Raw genomic sequence first — 15,419 nt, 5'->3', positions numbered from 1 at the left:
TGTACCTATGTAGTGGGAAGTGTACCACAGCTAGTTAGAGGTGTGGAAGCATACACCTTTGTAGTGGCCATGGCATTGCACTACATACTGGGAGGCAGACGTGCGGAAGCATGTACCTGTGTAGTGGGCATGGCATTATATTAGAGATAGGGAGGTAGAGGTATGGAAGCATATAACTGTGTAGTGGGCATCATATTACAGTGCATTACATTAGAGAATGGGAGATAGACATGTGGTACCATGCACCTGTGTAGTGCACATGGTATTGCACTACAGGTAGGGAGCTAGAGGTGTGGAAGCGTATACCCTTGTAGTGGTCATGGCATTTCACTACAGGTTAGGGAGCAAGAGGTGTGTAAACATGTACCTGTGTAGTGGGCACAGCATTACACTACAGGTAGGGAGATAGAGGTGTAGAAACATGTACCTCTGTAGTGGACATTGCCTTACATGACAAGTAGGTAGACAGAGGTGTCAAAGCATGTACCTTGTGTAGTTGACACCACCTTACACTACAGGTAGGGAGACCGAGGTGCTGAAACATGTACCTGTGCAGTGTGCATGGCATTGTACTACTGGTAGGGAGATAGAGGTATGAAAGTATGCTGCTGTGTAGTGGGCATGGTATGACACTTCAGATTGAGAAATACAGATGTTAAATGAAGTACCTGTGTAGTTGGCATGGCATTACACAACAGACTGAGAGATAGAGGTGTGGAAGCATAAACCTGTATAGTGGACATCACCTTACACTACAGGTAGGGAGATAGCAGTGTTGAAGCAAGTACCTGTGTAGTGGGCATGGTTTTGCACTTCTGGCATGGCCCTAGAGATGAGGAAGCATGTAGCTACACAGTGGGCATAGCATTAAACTGCAGGTAGGGAGCTAGTGGTGTGGAAGCATGTACCTGTTTTTGTGGACTTGGCTTTGCATGACAGGTAGGGAGATGTTTTTTTGGAAGCATGTACCTGTATAGTGGATATCACCTTACTCTATAGGTAAGAGACATAGGTGTTGAAGTGTGTACCTGTCTAGTGGACATGGCATTGAACTACATGTACGGAGATAGAGGTGTGGAAGCATGTACTTGTGTAGTGGGAATGGCATTACACTACAGATTGGGAGATAGAGGGGCAGAAGCATGTACCTGTATGGTGGGCATAGTATTACACTACAGGTAGGAGGACAGAGGTGTGGAAGCATGTATCTGTATGGTAGGCATTGCATTGCACTACAGGTAAGGAGATAGAACAGTGGAAGCATGTTTCTGTGTAATGGCCATGGCATTGCACTACATACTGGGAGATAGAGATGTAGAAGCATGTACCTGTGTAGAGAACATAACATTGCATTACGGGTTGAGAGCTAGAGGTATTAAAGCATGTAGCTGTGTATTAGGCATTGCACTGCACTACAGGTAGGGAGATAGATATAGGTGTTGAAGCATGTGCCTGTGTAGTGGACATTGCTTTAAATGACAGATAGGTAGACAGAGGTGTTGAAGTATGTACCTGTGTCAGGGGAATGACATTACACTACAGATTAAGAGATACAGGTGTGGAAGCATGTACCATACAGGGATCAAAGGTGTTTCTCTAGAGATTGGGAGATAGAGGTGTGGAAGCTTTTACCTGTGTAGTGGGCATGGCATTACACTACTGAATGAGAGATAGATGCGTGGAAACATGCACCTGTTTAGTTGGCATCACCTTACACTACAGGTATGGAGATAGAGGTGTTGAAGCATGTAGCTGTGTATTAGGCATTGCACTGCACTACAGGTAGAGAAATAGAGGTGTTGAAGCATGTATCTATGTAGTGGTCATGGCTTTGCACTACAGGTAAAGAGATATAGGTATGCAAGCGTGTACCTGTGTAGTGGGAATTGGACCACAGCTAGGGAGACAGAAGTATGGAAGCATGTGCCTGTGTCATGGGGATGACATTACACTACAGACTGGAAGATACAGGTGTGGAAGGATGTACCTGTGTAGTGGAAAGGGCATTGCACTACAGGTAGGGATATAGAAGTATGGAAGCATGTAACTGTAGTGTGAACCGCACTACAGGTAGGGGGTTAGACTTCTGGAAGGATGTACCTGGGTAGTTGGAATGGCATTACACCACAGATTGAGAGATAGAGATGTGGAATAATATCCCTGCATAGTGGGCATCACATGACTAAAGATTGGGAGATGGAGGTGTGGAAGCATGTACCTGTGTAGTGGGCATGGTATTACACTACAGATGAGGAGATAGAGGTATGGAAGCATGTAACTGTGTAGTGGGCATTGCACTACAGGTAGGGAGATATAGTTGTGGAAGCATGTACCTGTGTAGTCATGGCATTGCACTGCAGGTAGGGAGATAGAGGTGTGGAAGCATGCACCTGTGTAGTTGTCATGACATTGCATTACAAATTGGGAGATAAAGGTGTGGAAGTATGTACCTTTGTTTTTCACATGGCGTTGCACTACAGGTAGGTTGATAGAGGTGTGGAAGCATGTACTTGTATAGCAGGAATGGCACTGCACTTCTGGTTGGGGGAAAGAGGTGGGTAAGCATGTACCTGTGTAGTGGGCATGGCATTGCACTACATGCAAAGAGATAGAGATATGCAGGCATGTACCTGTGTAGTGGGAATTGCACCACAGCAAGAGAGACAGAAGTGTGGAAGCATGTACCTGTGTAGTGGGCATCACATTACACTACAGACTGGGAAATGGAGGTGTGGAAGCATTTACCTGTGTAGTCGGAATGGCATTGCTCTTCTGGTTGAGAGAAAGAGGCGGGAAGCATGTACCTGTGTAGTGGGATGGCAATACACTACAGATTGGGAGATAGAAGTTTTGATGCACATACCTGTGCACTGGCCATGGAATCACACTAAAGGTAGGGAGATAGAAAGAGTGGAAGCATGTACCTGTGTAGTGGGCATATCATTACACTAGAGATAGGGAGACAAGGTGTGGAAAATGTACCTGTGTGGTGGGCTTCAAATTGAGCTACAGATTGGGAGATAGAGGTGTGGAAGCATATATCTGTGCAGTGGCTATGATGTTGCACTACAGGTAGGTAGACAAAGGTATGGAAGCATGTACCTGCGTGGTGGGCATTGCACTGCAGTGCAGGTAGGGAGATAGAGGTGTGGAAGCCGGTACTTGTGTAGAGAATGTAACACTGCACTGCAAATTGGGCGATAGAGGAGATGAAGCATTTACCTGTGTAGTGGGCATCAAATTGCAGTGCATTACACTACAGTGTGGGAGATAGATGTGTGGAAGCTTGCACTTGTGCAGTGGGCATCACCTTACACTACAGGGAGGAAGACAGAGGTGTTGAAACATATGGCTCTGTAGTGGGCATGGCATTGCACTACAGAGAGGGAGGCAGAGGTCTGGAAGCATGTACGTGTGTACAGGGCATGACATTACACTACAGATAAGGAGGTAGATGTGTGGAAGCATGTATGTGTGTCATGGGCATAAATTTGCAATGTATTATACTACAGAATGGGATACAGACATTTGGAAGCATGCACCTGTGTAGTTGGCATGGCATTGCACTACAGGTAGGGAGACAAAGGTGTGGAAGTATGTACTTGTGTAGTGGGCAACGCATTATACTACAGGTAAGGTGATAGAGGTGTGGAAGCAAGTGCCTGTGTAGTGGACATTGCCTTAAATGACAGATAGGTAGACAGAGGTGTTGAAGCATGTACCTGTGTCAGGGGAATGACATTACACTACAGACTGAGAGATACAGGTGTGGAAGCATGTACCTTTGTAGTAGCAAAGGCGTTTCTCTAGAGATTGGGAGATAGAGGGGTGGAAGCATTTACTGTGCAGTGGGCATGGCTTTATACTACAGGTAGGGAGCTAGAGGTGTGGAAGCATGTACCTGTGTAGTGGGCATGGCACTGCACTACAGGTACAGAGCTAGAGATGTAGAAGCACGTACCTGTGTAGCAGGCATAGCATTACACTACAAGTAGGGAGCTACAGGTGTGGAAGCATGTACCTGTGTAGTGGACATTGCCTTACATGACAGCTAGGTAGACAGATGTGTCGAAGCATGTACCTCTGTAGTGGACCTCAACTTACACCATAGGTAGGGAGATACAGGTGTTGAAACATATGCCTGTGTAGTGGGCATAGCTTTGTACTACTGGTAGGGAAATGGAGGTATGAAAGCATGTTCCTGTGTAGTGGCAGTGGTATTACTCTTGAGATTGGGAGATAGAGATGTGGAAGGAGGTACCTGTGTAGTGGGCATGGCATTACATTATAGATTGGGAGATATAGGTGTGGAAGCATAAGCCTGTGTAATGGACATCACCTTACACTACAGGTAGGGAGGTAGAGGTCTTGAAGCATGTACCTGTTTAGTGGGCATGGCATTACACTTCAGGTATGGCAGTAGAGGTCTGAAAGCATGCATCTGAGTAGTGGGCATAGCATTACACTACAGGTAGGGAGCTAGATGAATGGAAGCATGCACCTGTGTAGAGGGCATGGCTTTGCACAACAAATAGGAAGATAGTTGAGTGGAAGCATGAACCTGTATAGTTGATATCACCTTACACTACAAGTGGAGAGACAAGTGTTGAATCATGTACCTGTGTAGTGGTCATGGCAGAGCACTACAGGTAAGGAGATAGAGGTGTGGAAGCATGTACCTGCGTATTTGGCATGGCATTACACTCCAGGTATGGGGCAGAGGTGTGGAAGCATGTATCTGTGCGGTGGACATTGCATTGCACTACAGGTTGGGGAGATAGAAGTTTGGAAGCATAGTCCTGTGTAATGGCCATGGCATTGTACTACAGGTAGGGAGACTGAAGTGTGGCAGCATGTACCTTTACAGTGGGCATGGCATTACACTGCAGCCTGGGAGATAGATGCATGGAAGTATGCACCTGTTCAGTTGGCATCACCTTACACTACTGGTACGGAGACAGAGGTGTTGAAGCATGTAGCTGTGTATTGTGCATTGCACTGTACTACAGGTGGGGAGATAGATAGAGGTGTGGAAGCATGTACCTGTGTAGTGGGCATGGCATTACACTACAGATTGGAGATAGAGGTGTCAAAGTATGTTGCTCTGTAGAGGGCATGGCATTACACTATAGATTGGAAGACAGAAGTGTGGAATCATGTACCTGTGTAGTGGTTGTGGCATTGCACTGCAGGTAAAGAGATATAGTTATGCAAGCATGTATCTGTGTAATGGACATGCCATTGCACTACAGGTAGGGAGATAGAGATATGGAAACATGTAAGTGTAGTGAACACTGCACTACAGGTAGAGAGATAGACATATTGAAAGATGTACCTGTGTAGTGAGAATGGCATTATATCACAGATTGGGAGATAGAGGTGTGGAAAAATGTCCCTGTGTAGTAGGCATTGCGTTACTACAGATTGGGAGATGGAGGTGTGGAAGCATGTACCTGTGCAGTGGGCACAGCATTGCACTACAGATGGGGAGATAGAGGTATGGAAGCATGTAGCTATGTAGTGGGCATGGCATTACACTTCAGGTAGGAAAGTAGAGGTGTGGAAGTATGTATCTGTGAAGAGGGCATGGCATTGCACTACAGGTGGGGAGATAGAGGTATGGAAGCATGTAACTGTGTAGTGAGAATTGCACTACAGGTAGGGTGATTTAAGTGTGGAAGCATGTACCTGTGTAGTGGTGCTGGCATTGCACTGTAGATTGGGAGATAAATGTGCGGAAGCATGTATCTGTGTTGTGCACATGACATTGCACTACAAGAAGGGATATAGAAGTGTGAAAGCATGTAGCTGTGTAGTGGGCATGGCATTACACTTCGGGTAGGGAAGTAGAGGTGTGGAAGTATGTACCTGTGAAGAGGACATGGCATTTTACCATAGATTGGGAGATAGAGGTGCTGAAGCATGTACCTGTGCCATGGCCATGGCATTGCACAACAGGTAGGGAGATAGAGGTGTGGAAGCATGTACTTGTGTAGTGGGCATGTCATTTCACTAGAGGTAGGGAGACAGATGTGTAGAAGGATATACCTGCTTGGTGGGCAATACTTACACTACAGGTAGGGAAGTACAAGTGTTAAAGCATGTACCTGTATAGTGGACATTACCTTATACTACAAGTAAGGAGATAGAATCATTGAAACATGCGTCTGTTTGTTGGGAATGGCATTTCTCTACAGATAGGGGGGACAGAGGTGTGGAAGCATTTACCTGTGTAGTCGAAATGGCATTGCACTTCTAGTTGGGAGAAAGAGGTGTTGAAGCATGTAGTTGTGTAGTGGGCATGACATTGTACTACAGGCAAAGATATAGAGGTATGCAAGCATGTACCTGTGTAGTGGGAATTGCACTACAGCTAGGGAGACAGAAGTGTGGAAGCATGTACCTGTGTCTATGGCATGGCATTACACTACAGACTGGGAAATACAGGTCTGGAAGCATGTATCTGTGTAGTTGGCATGGCATTGCACTGCAGGTAGGGAGACAGAGGTATGGAAACATGTAACTGTAGAGGGCATTGCACTACAGGTAGGGAGACAGACGTGGAAGGATGTACCCGTGTAGTGGGCATGGCATTACACCACAGATTAGGAGACTGAGGTGGAGATGAATGTCCCTGTGTAGTAGGCATCACATTACAATACAGACTGGGAAGGTGGAAGTTTGGAACCATGTACCTGTGCAGTCAGAATGGCATTGCACCTTTGGTTTGGGGAAAATGGTGGGGAAGGATGTACCTGTGTAGTGGAATGGAATTACACTACAGATTGGGAGATAGAAGTTTGAATGCATATACCTGTGTGCAGTGGCCATGGCTTTGCAATACAGATAGTGAGACAGAAGTCTGAAATCATGTACCTGTGTAGTGGGCATGTCATTACACTAGAGGTAGGGAGACAGAGGTGTGGAAACATGTACCTGTGTGGTGGGCATTGCATTGCACTTTAGATTAGGAGAGAGATTTGTGGAAGCATATACCTGTGCAGTGGCTATGGCGTTTCACTACAGGTAGGTAGATAGGGTATGGAAGCATGTACCTGTGTGGTGGGCATCACATTGCACTACAAGTAGGGAGGTAAAGGTGTGGAAGCCTGCTTGTGCAGAGGACATAACACTGCACTACAAATTGGGAGCTAGAAGTGTTGAAGCATTTATCTATTTCGTGGGCATCAAATTGCACTGCATTACACTACAGAATGGGAGATAGATGTGTGGAAGCTTGCACCTGTGCAGTAGGCATCACCTTAAAAGGTAGAAAGACAGAGGTGTTGAAGCATATACCTCCGTAGTGGGCATGGCATTTTCACTACAGGGAGGGAGGCAGAGATTTGGAATCATGTACCTGTGTAGAGGGCATGGCATTACACAACAGTTTGGGAGATATAGGTGTGGAAGCATATACCTGTGCAGTGGTTATGGCATTGTACTTCAAGTAGGGAGATAGAGGTGTGAAAGCATGTACCTGTGTAGTGGGCATGGCATTGCATTACAGGTAGGTAGACAGAGGTGTGGAGGCATGTACATGTGTGGTGGGCATTGCATTACAGTACATATAGGGAGATAGAGGTGTGGAAGCATGTACCTTTGGTAATGGCCATGGCATTTTCCTACAGGTAGGGGGATAGAGGTGTGGCAGCATGTACCTGTGAAGAGGACATAACGTTGCACTACAAATTGTAAGATAAAGGTGTTGAAGAATTTACTGGTGTAGTGGGTAACAAATTGCACTGCATTACACTGAAGAATGGGAGACAGATGTGTGGAAGCATGCACATTTGTAGTGGGCATCACCTTACAGTACCGGTAGGGAGATAGAGGTGTAGAAGCATGTACCTGTGTATTGGGCATGGCATTGTAGTACCAGTAGGGAGATAGAGGTGTGGAAGCATATAACTGTGTAAAATGCATGGAATTATATTATAGATTGTGAGATTGATGTGTTGAATCATGTACCTGTGTCTTAGGCATTGCATTACACTGCATTACACCACATAATGGGAAATAAACATGTGGAAGCATACACCTGTGCAATGGCCATGGCATTACACTACAGGAAGTGATATAGAGGTATGGAATTATGTGCCTCTGCAGTGGGCATGGTATTACACTACAGACTGGGAGATAGAGGTGTGGAAGCATGTACATGTGTAGTGACCATGGGATTGCATGACAGGTAGCAAGATAGAGATGAGGAAGCATGTATATGTGTAGTGGACATTGCCTTACACTACAGGTAGGGAGACAGAGGTTTTGAGATGTGTACTTGTGGAGTGTGAAGGGCATCACACTTCAGGTAGGGAGAAAGAAATGTGGAAGCATGTACCTGTGTAGTGGGCATGGCATTACACTACTGATTGGGAGATAGAGGTGTGGAACCATGTACCTGTGTAGTGGGCATTACATTACACTACATTGGGAGATGGAGGGGGGTGGAAGCATGTACATGTGTGGTGGGTATGGCATTGCACTCCAGTTAGGGTGTTAGAGGTGTGGAAGCATGTCCCTGTGTAGTGGCATGACATTACTAGAGATAAGGAGATAGAGGTGGAAGAATGTACCTGTGTTGTAGGAATTGAATCTCAGCTATGGAAATAGAGATGTGGAAGCATGTACCTGTGTCATGGGCATGACATTACACTACAGACTGGGAGATAGAGTTGTGGAAGCATGTACCTGTATAGTCAGCATGGCATTGCACTACAATTTGGGAGACAGAAGTATTGAAGCATGTAACTATTTAGTGGGCATTGCACTACAAGTAGAGAGGGATAGATGTGTGGAAGCATGTACCTGTGTAGTGGGCATGGCATTACACTACAGATTGGGAGATAGAGGTGTGGAACCATGTACCTGTGTAGTGGGCATTGCATTACACTACAGATTGGGAGATAGAGGGGGTGGAAGCATGTACCTGTGTAGTGGGTATGGCATTGCACTCCAGTTAGGGTGATAGAGGTATGGAAGCATGTAACTGTGCGGTGGGCATTGCACTACAGGTAGGGAGGTAGAGGTGTGGAAGCATGTACCTGTGTCATGGGTATCAACTTGCACTGCATTGCACTACATAATGTGAGATAGATGTGTGTTGGCATGCACCTGTGGAGTGGGCATGGCATTGCACTACATGGAGGGAGATAGAGATATGGAAGCATCTATTTGTGTAGCGGGAATGATGTAATATTACAGATTGGGAGACAGAAGTGTGGAAGGATGTACCTTGTATAGTGGACATCGTTTTACACTATAGGTATGGAGACAGAGGTGGAGACAGAGATTGAAGCATGTACCTGTGCAGTGGGCATGGTTTTGCACTACAGGTAGGGAGATAGAGGAGTGGAAGCATGTACCTTGGCAGTGAGCATGGAATTGCACTGCAGGTAAGGAGATAGAGGTGTGGATCCTTGTATGTAAGGAGATGGGGTGTGGAAGCTTGTACCTGTGTAGTGGGCATGACATTACACTGCAGATTGCAGATGTAGGTGTTATATAGATGGCATGGCATTATAGTATAGATTGGAAGTCAGAGGTATGGAAGGACCTGTGTGGTGGGCATGGCACTGCTCTACAGGTAAAGAGATAGAGGTATGGATGTATGTACCTGTGAAGTGGGAAGTGCACCACACCTAGTTAGACCAATGTGTGGAAGCATGAACCTGTGTCATGGGCATGGCATTACACTACAGACTGGGAGATAGAGGTGTGGAAGCATGAACCAGTGTAGTGGGCATGGCATTATACTAGAGATAGGGAGATAGAGATATGGAAGCATATAACTGTATAATGGGCATCATAAGTGCATTACATTAGAGAATGGGAGATAGACATGTGGTACCATGCAGCTGTGTTTTTGGGCATGGTATTGCACTACAGGTAGGGAGCGAGAGGTGTAGAAACATGCACCTGTGTAGTGTGCACAGCATTACACTAGAGGTAGGGAGCTAGAGGTGTGGAAGCATGTGCCTGGGTAGTGACAATTACCCTACTTGACAAGTAGGTAGACAGAGGTGTCTAAGCATGTCCCTGTGTAGTGGACCTCACCTTATGCTACAGGTAGGGAGATACAGGTGTTGAAGGATATGCCTGTGTTGTAGGCATAGGATTGTACTACAGATAGGGAGATTGAGGTGTGGCAGCATGTACATTTATAATGGGCATAGCATTACACTACAGATTGGGAGATAGAGATGTGGTAGCATGTACCTATGTAGAGAATATAACATTGCACTTCGGGTTGAGAGATAGAGGTAATGAAGCATGTTCCTGTGTAGTGAGCATGGTATTACACTTCGGATTGGGAGATAGAGATGTTAAAGAAAGTACCTATGCAGTGGGCATGGCATTATTGTACAGATTGAGTAGTGGTTTGGAAGCATAAACCTGTATAGTGGACATCACCTTACACTACAGGTAGGGAAATAGAGGTGTTGAAGCATGTACCTGGGTAGAGGGCATGGCATTGCACTTCATATGGCCCTAGAGGTGTGGAAATGTAGCTGCATAATGAGCATAGCATTACACTACAGGTAGGGAGCTAGGGGTGTGGAACCATGTACCTGTGTAGTAGACATGGCTTTGCACGACATGTAGGGAGATAGTGGTGTGGTAAGCATGTGCCTGTGTAGTGGATATCACCTTACTCTACAGGTAGACAGGTGTTGAAGCATGTACCTGTGTGGGCATGGCATTACACTACAGATTGGGAGATAGAGGTGTGGAAGCATGTACTTGTGTGGTGGGCACGACATTACGCTACAGGTATGAGGATAGCGGTGTTTACGCATGTATCTGTATAGTGTGCATTGCATTGCACTACAGGTAGGGAGACAGAGGTGAGGAAGTGTGTTTCTGTGTAATGGCAATGGCATTGCACTACAGACAGTGAGATTGAAGTGTGGCAGCATGTACCTGTACAGTGGGTATGGAATTACACTACAGACTAGCAGATAGAGGTGTAGAAGCACGTACCTGTGCAGAAGACAACATTGCACTACAGGTTGAGAGGTAGAGTTGTTGAAGCATTTACCTGTGTAATGGGCATGGCATTACACTACCAAATGAGAGATAGATGCATGGAAGCATGCACCTGTTTAGTTGGCATCACCTTACACTGCAGGTATAGCGATAGAGGTGCTGAAGCATGTAGCTGTGTATTAGGCATTGCACTGCACTACAGGTAGGGAGACAGCTAGAGTTGTAGAGGCATGTACCTGTGTAGTTTTCATGGCATTGCACTACAGATAAAGCGATATAGGTGTGCAAGCAGGTACCCGATTAGTGGAATTGCACCACAGCTAGGGAGACAGAAGTGTGGAAGCATGTACCTGTGTCATGGGGATGACATTACATTGCAGACTGGGAAATACAGGTGTGGAAGCATGTACCTATGTAGTGGGCATGGCATTGCACTGCAGGTAGGGAGATAGAGGTATGGAAGCATGTAACTGTAATGGACACTACTCTACAGGTAGGGAGACATGTGGAAGGATGTACCTGTGTAGTGGGCATGGCATTGCACTACAGATTGGGAGATAGAGGTATGGAAGCATGTAACTGTGTAGTGGGCATGGCATTGCACTACAGATTGGGAGATAGAGGAGTGGAAGCCTTGTCCTGAGTGGTGTGCATTGCATTGCACTACAGGTAGGGAAGTGCAGGTGTTGAAGCATGTACCTGTGTAGTGGACATCATCTTATACTACAGTTAGGGAGATAGAGGTGTTGAAGAATGTGTCTGTAGTGGGGGCATGGCATTACACAACAGACTGGGAGATAGAGATGTGGAAACATGTACCTGTGTAATGGCTATTGCATTACAGTACAAATTGGGAGATAGACTTGTGGGGGGATGTACCTGTGTATGGCATTACAGTACAGGTCGGAGATAGAGGTGTGAAAGCATGTACCTGTGCAGAGGGGATGGCATTACACTATAGATTGTGAGATGGATGTGTGGAAGCATGTACCTGTGTAGTGTACATCGCATTATACTGCATTACACTACAGAATGGAAAATAGAGATGTGGAAGCATGCATCTTTGTAGTGGGTATGGCATTGTACTACAGGTAGTAAGATAGAGGTTTGGAAGGATGAACCTGTGTAGTGGTGATGGTATTACACTACAAATTGGGAGGTAGAGGTGTGGAAACATGTACCTGTTTAGGGAGCATCGAATTGTACTGCATTACATTACAGAATGGGAGGCAGATGTGTGGAAACATATACCTGTGTAGAGGGCATAGAATTACACTGCATTACACTACAGACTGGAAGATTGATGTGTGGAAGCATATACCTGTGTCTTGGGTGTTGCATTACACTGCATTGCACTACAGAATGGGAGATAGATGTGTGGAAGCATGCACCTGTGTAGTGGGCATGGCATTACACAACAGGTAGAGAGACAGACGTGGAAGCAAGTACTTCTGTAGTGACCATGGCATTGCACTACAGGTCAGGGGATAGAGGTGTGTAGGCATGTACATGTGTAGCAGACATCGCCTTACACCCTTATACTACAGGTATGGAGACAGAGGTGTTGAAATGTGTACTTGTGGAGTGGGAAGGGCATTGAACTAAAGGTAGGTAGATAGAGGGGTGGAAGCATGTACCTGTGTAGTGGGGATGGCATTACACTTCAGGTAGGGAAGTAGATATGTGGAAACATGTACCTGTTTAGTGGGTATAGCGTTACACTGCAGATTGGAGATAGAGTTGTGGAAGCATGTACCTGTGTACTGGGCATTGCATTACACTACAGATTGGAGATAGATGTGTGGAGGTATGTCCCTGTGTAGAGGGCATGACATTACACTATAGACTGGGAGACAGAGGTGTGGAAGCATATACCTTTGTAGTGGGCATGACATTGCACTATAGGTAAGGAGACAGCAGTATGGAAGCATATACCTGTGTTGTGGGCATCTCTTTACGCTACTGTTAGGGAGATGGACGTGTTGAAGCATGCACCTGTATAGTGGGCATGGCATTGCAATTCAGGTAGGGAGATAGAGGTATGGAAATGTGTAACTGTGTAGTGGGAATGGCATTACACAACAGATTTGGAGATAGAGGTATGGAAGCATATACATGTGTAGTGGACATAGCATTACACGATTTACTATTAAAATGTCGAACGGCACTACGTCGACTGTACTATAGTCGAACACAGAAGTTCGAAAATAGTAATGTCGACGTCAAAAAAGCAATCTAGGAATGGTTTTAACATGGGTCGAGATAGGTGTTCAGTATTATTCAGAACTACAAACATCTCCCCTACCTCGACCCATGTTAAAACACAGTCCTAGATTGTTTTTTTGTCATCGACATTACTATTTTTGAACTTCTGTGTTCTACTATAGTACAGTCGATGTAGTGCCGTTCGACATTTCAATAGTAAACCCATTACACTACAGACTGGAAGATTGAAGTGTGGAAGTATGTATCTGTGTGGTGGTGATGACATTGCACTACAGGTAGGGAGAGAGAGAGGCATGGAAGCATGCATCTGTGTAGTGGTCATTGCATTGTACTCTAAGTAGGGAGCTAGATGTGTGGCAGCATGTACTTGTGTGGTGCACATGCCATTGCACTACTAGTAAGGAGGTAGAGGTATGGAAGCATGTACCTGAGTAGTGGGCATGGCATTGCATTACAGATAGAGAGAGAGAGAAGTGTTGAAGGATATAGCTATGTAGAGGGCATAACATTACACTACAGATTGGGAGACAGAGGTGTGGAAGCATTTACTGTGTAGTGGGTGTGCCATTGCACTGCAGATATGGAGACAGAGATGTCAAAACATGTACCTGTGCAGTGAACATGGCATTGTACTAGTGCTTTCAAAAGATCACACCTAGAGCATTGCCCACCTCTCACCGGAATGTCATTGCATCCTAGTAGTACACTTGATATCAGCAGAGCAAGAACCTCTGTCTCTGAATATACATTATTTCAGGCTAGTCATAGATGAGAAAGCCTTTTGTAAGTTAGATGCTGCTTGCTGGAATTTCCTAACCCCTACTTATGGCAGGTGATGCACCTAACCAAATTTAAACTGAAACTGAAGGTTTTTTCATACCTAAAAATGCAGCTGATTCAAAAGAGAATGATTGTTTCCTGTCTGATATTGTATTTTTTTTTCAAGAGAGGAATTTAGATTTCTGCTGTTTTGCTCTTTTGTGCTTATATAGTTCTACCTGCAAATTTTCTGTCTCTCTTGTATTATTGCTTATATATTTGGATTTCTTGTTATGGTAGGTTTATATGCCCATCTTGTATTTAGTTTATGTAGTCTTGTTTAACCTCATATATCTGTACCATATTTTGCTTCATTATCTTGTACCAGGTTCTATACTCATTGTCACAGCCTCTCTGTATTGTGTATGATAACTTTTGTACCATTTGTCCGTGTCTCTATCCAGATTTTGATTGTTTTTCTTCTGTTCTTTGTTCTTGTGGTCCAGATGATGACCGAAAATCTCACTTATATAGTTTTTAAATAAAACAAGTAAAAATACCTTAGGGATGTAACATGGAATTGCAGCCATTGTGAGTTTTTTAATAATAATCTGTAGGTACAAAGAAATAGCATTTACTTCCTATATTGTGCAGAAAACCCAGCACTACTCCCCAGTTCAGATGGCAATAAAGGAACTGCAGGAACCTTTCATTAGCCTAAGCAAGCACTTACTGATAAATGAAAAGAAAACAGAGCATAAGTTCTTAGTATGTAATCCAAAGAATTCTGGATTTAGCAAGTCCAGCTGAAATTCCATTCTGGAATTCAGTAACAGTTTTCACATTGCTGTAGCCGATTTTCTATGAAGAGATGCCACACCCCAGGGGGATCCAATTCAGAAACAGATAGAGCATGATTGTGGAAAGCCTATATATTCTGTGGCCTGCATAACTTGCAAATAGCAATAGAACAAGATGGTAATGAGCAACAGTATTAATTAAAATGAGGGCAATTACAGATTAAAATGAGGGTAAGAAATATGGTGGGGCAGTTCAGAAATGTAAATATTCCACATGGGAGTGGCACTGTTTCAAGATTTCAAACACAACCCCGACACTCTGACATTGTGACTAAAACCAAAACAAAGTGCAGCAAGTCCAGTCTTATGTGCAGTCTTCCATGGAGTTATTGAAGAAAAAGAAAAACTCAAACTATTGTAAAAAAATATTCAAACTAAGCACTTTCATCCCCTTTTTCTTGGGACTTCTTCAGAGTTAGAAAGTAAAAAAAAAAAATATGTGTATATATATATATATATATATATATATGTGTGTGTGTAAACACTCATCTCAACAAGATCAAATTAACTCCTAACAAGGACACTGAAACAGTGCTGGAACAGCTGACGTTAAATATCAGTGTGAAGCCAGGAATGAATTACTGT

The 15,419-nt window shown here is 44.6% G+C and overlaps 1 protein-coding gene across 1 annotated transcript in view; it reads left to right on the top strand.

Annotated features, from left to right (window-relative positions):
• The window catches only part of ACO2 (aconitase 2), a 1,318,356-nt gene that overhangs the window by 463,563 nt on the left and 839,374 nt on the right, over positions 1–15,419 (top strand). The gene's annotated exons all lie outside the window — the stretch shown is intronic.

The sequence above is a fragment of the Protopterus annectens genome, chromosome 1.part1 (genome assembly GCF_019279795.1).
Source record: "Protopterus annectens isolate FY-2018-M chromosome 1.part1, PAN1.0, whole genome shotgun sequence".
NCBI lineage: Eukaryota > Metazoa > Chordata > Ceratodontiformes > Protopteridae > Protopterus > Protopterus annectens.
Note: the sequence above shows the minus strand (reverse complement) of the source record. Positions and strands in the feature narration are given on the sequence as shown.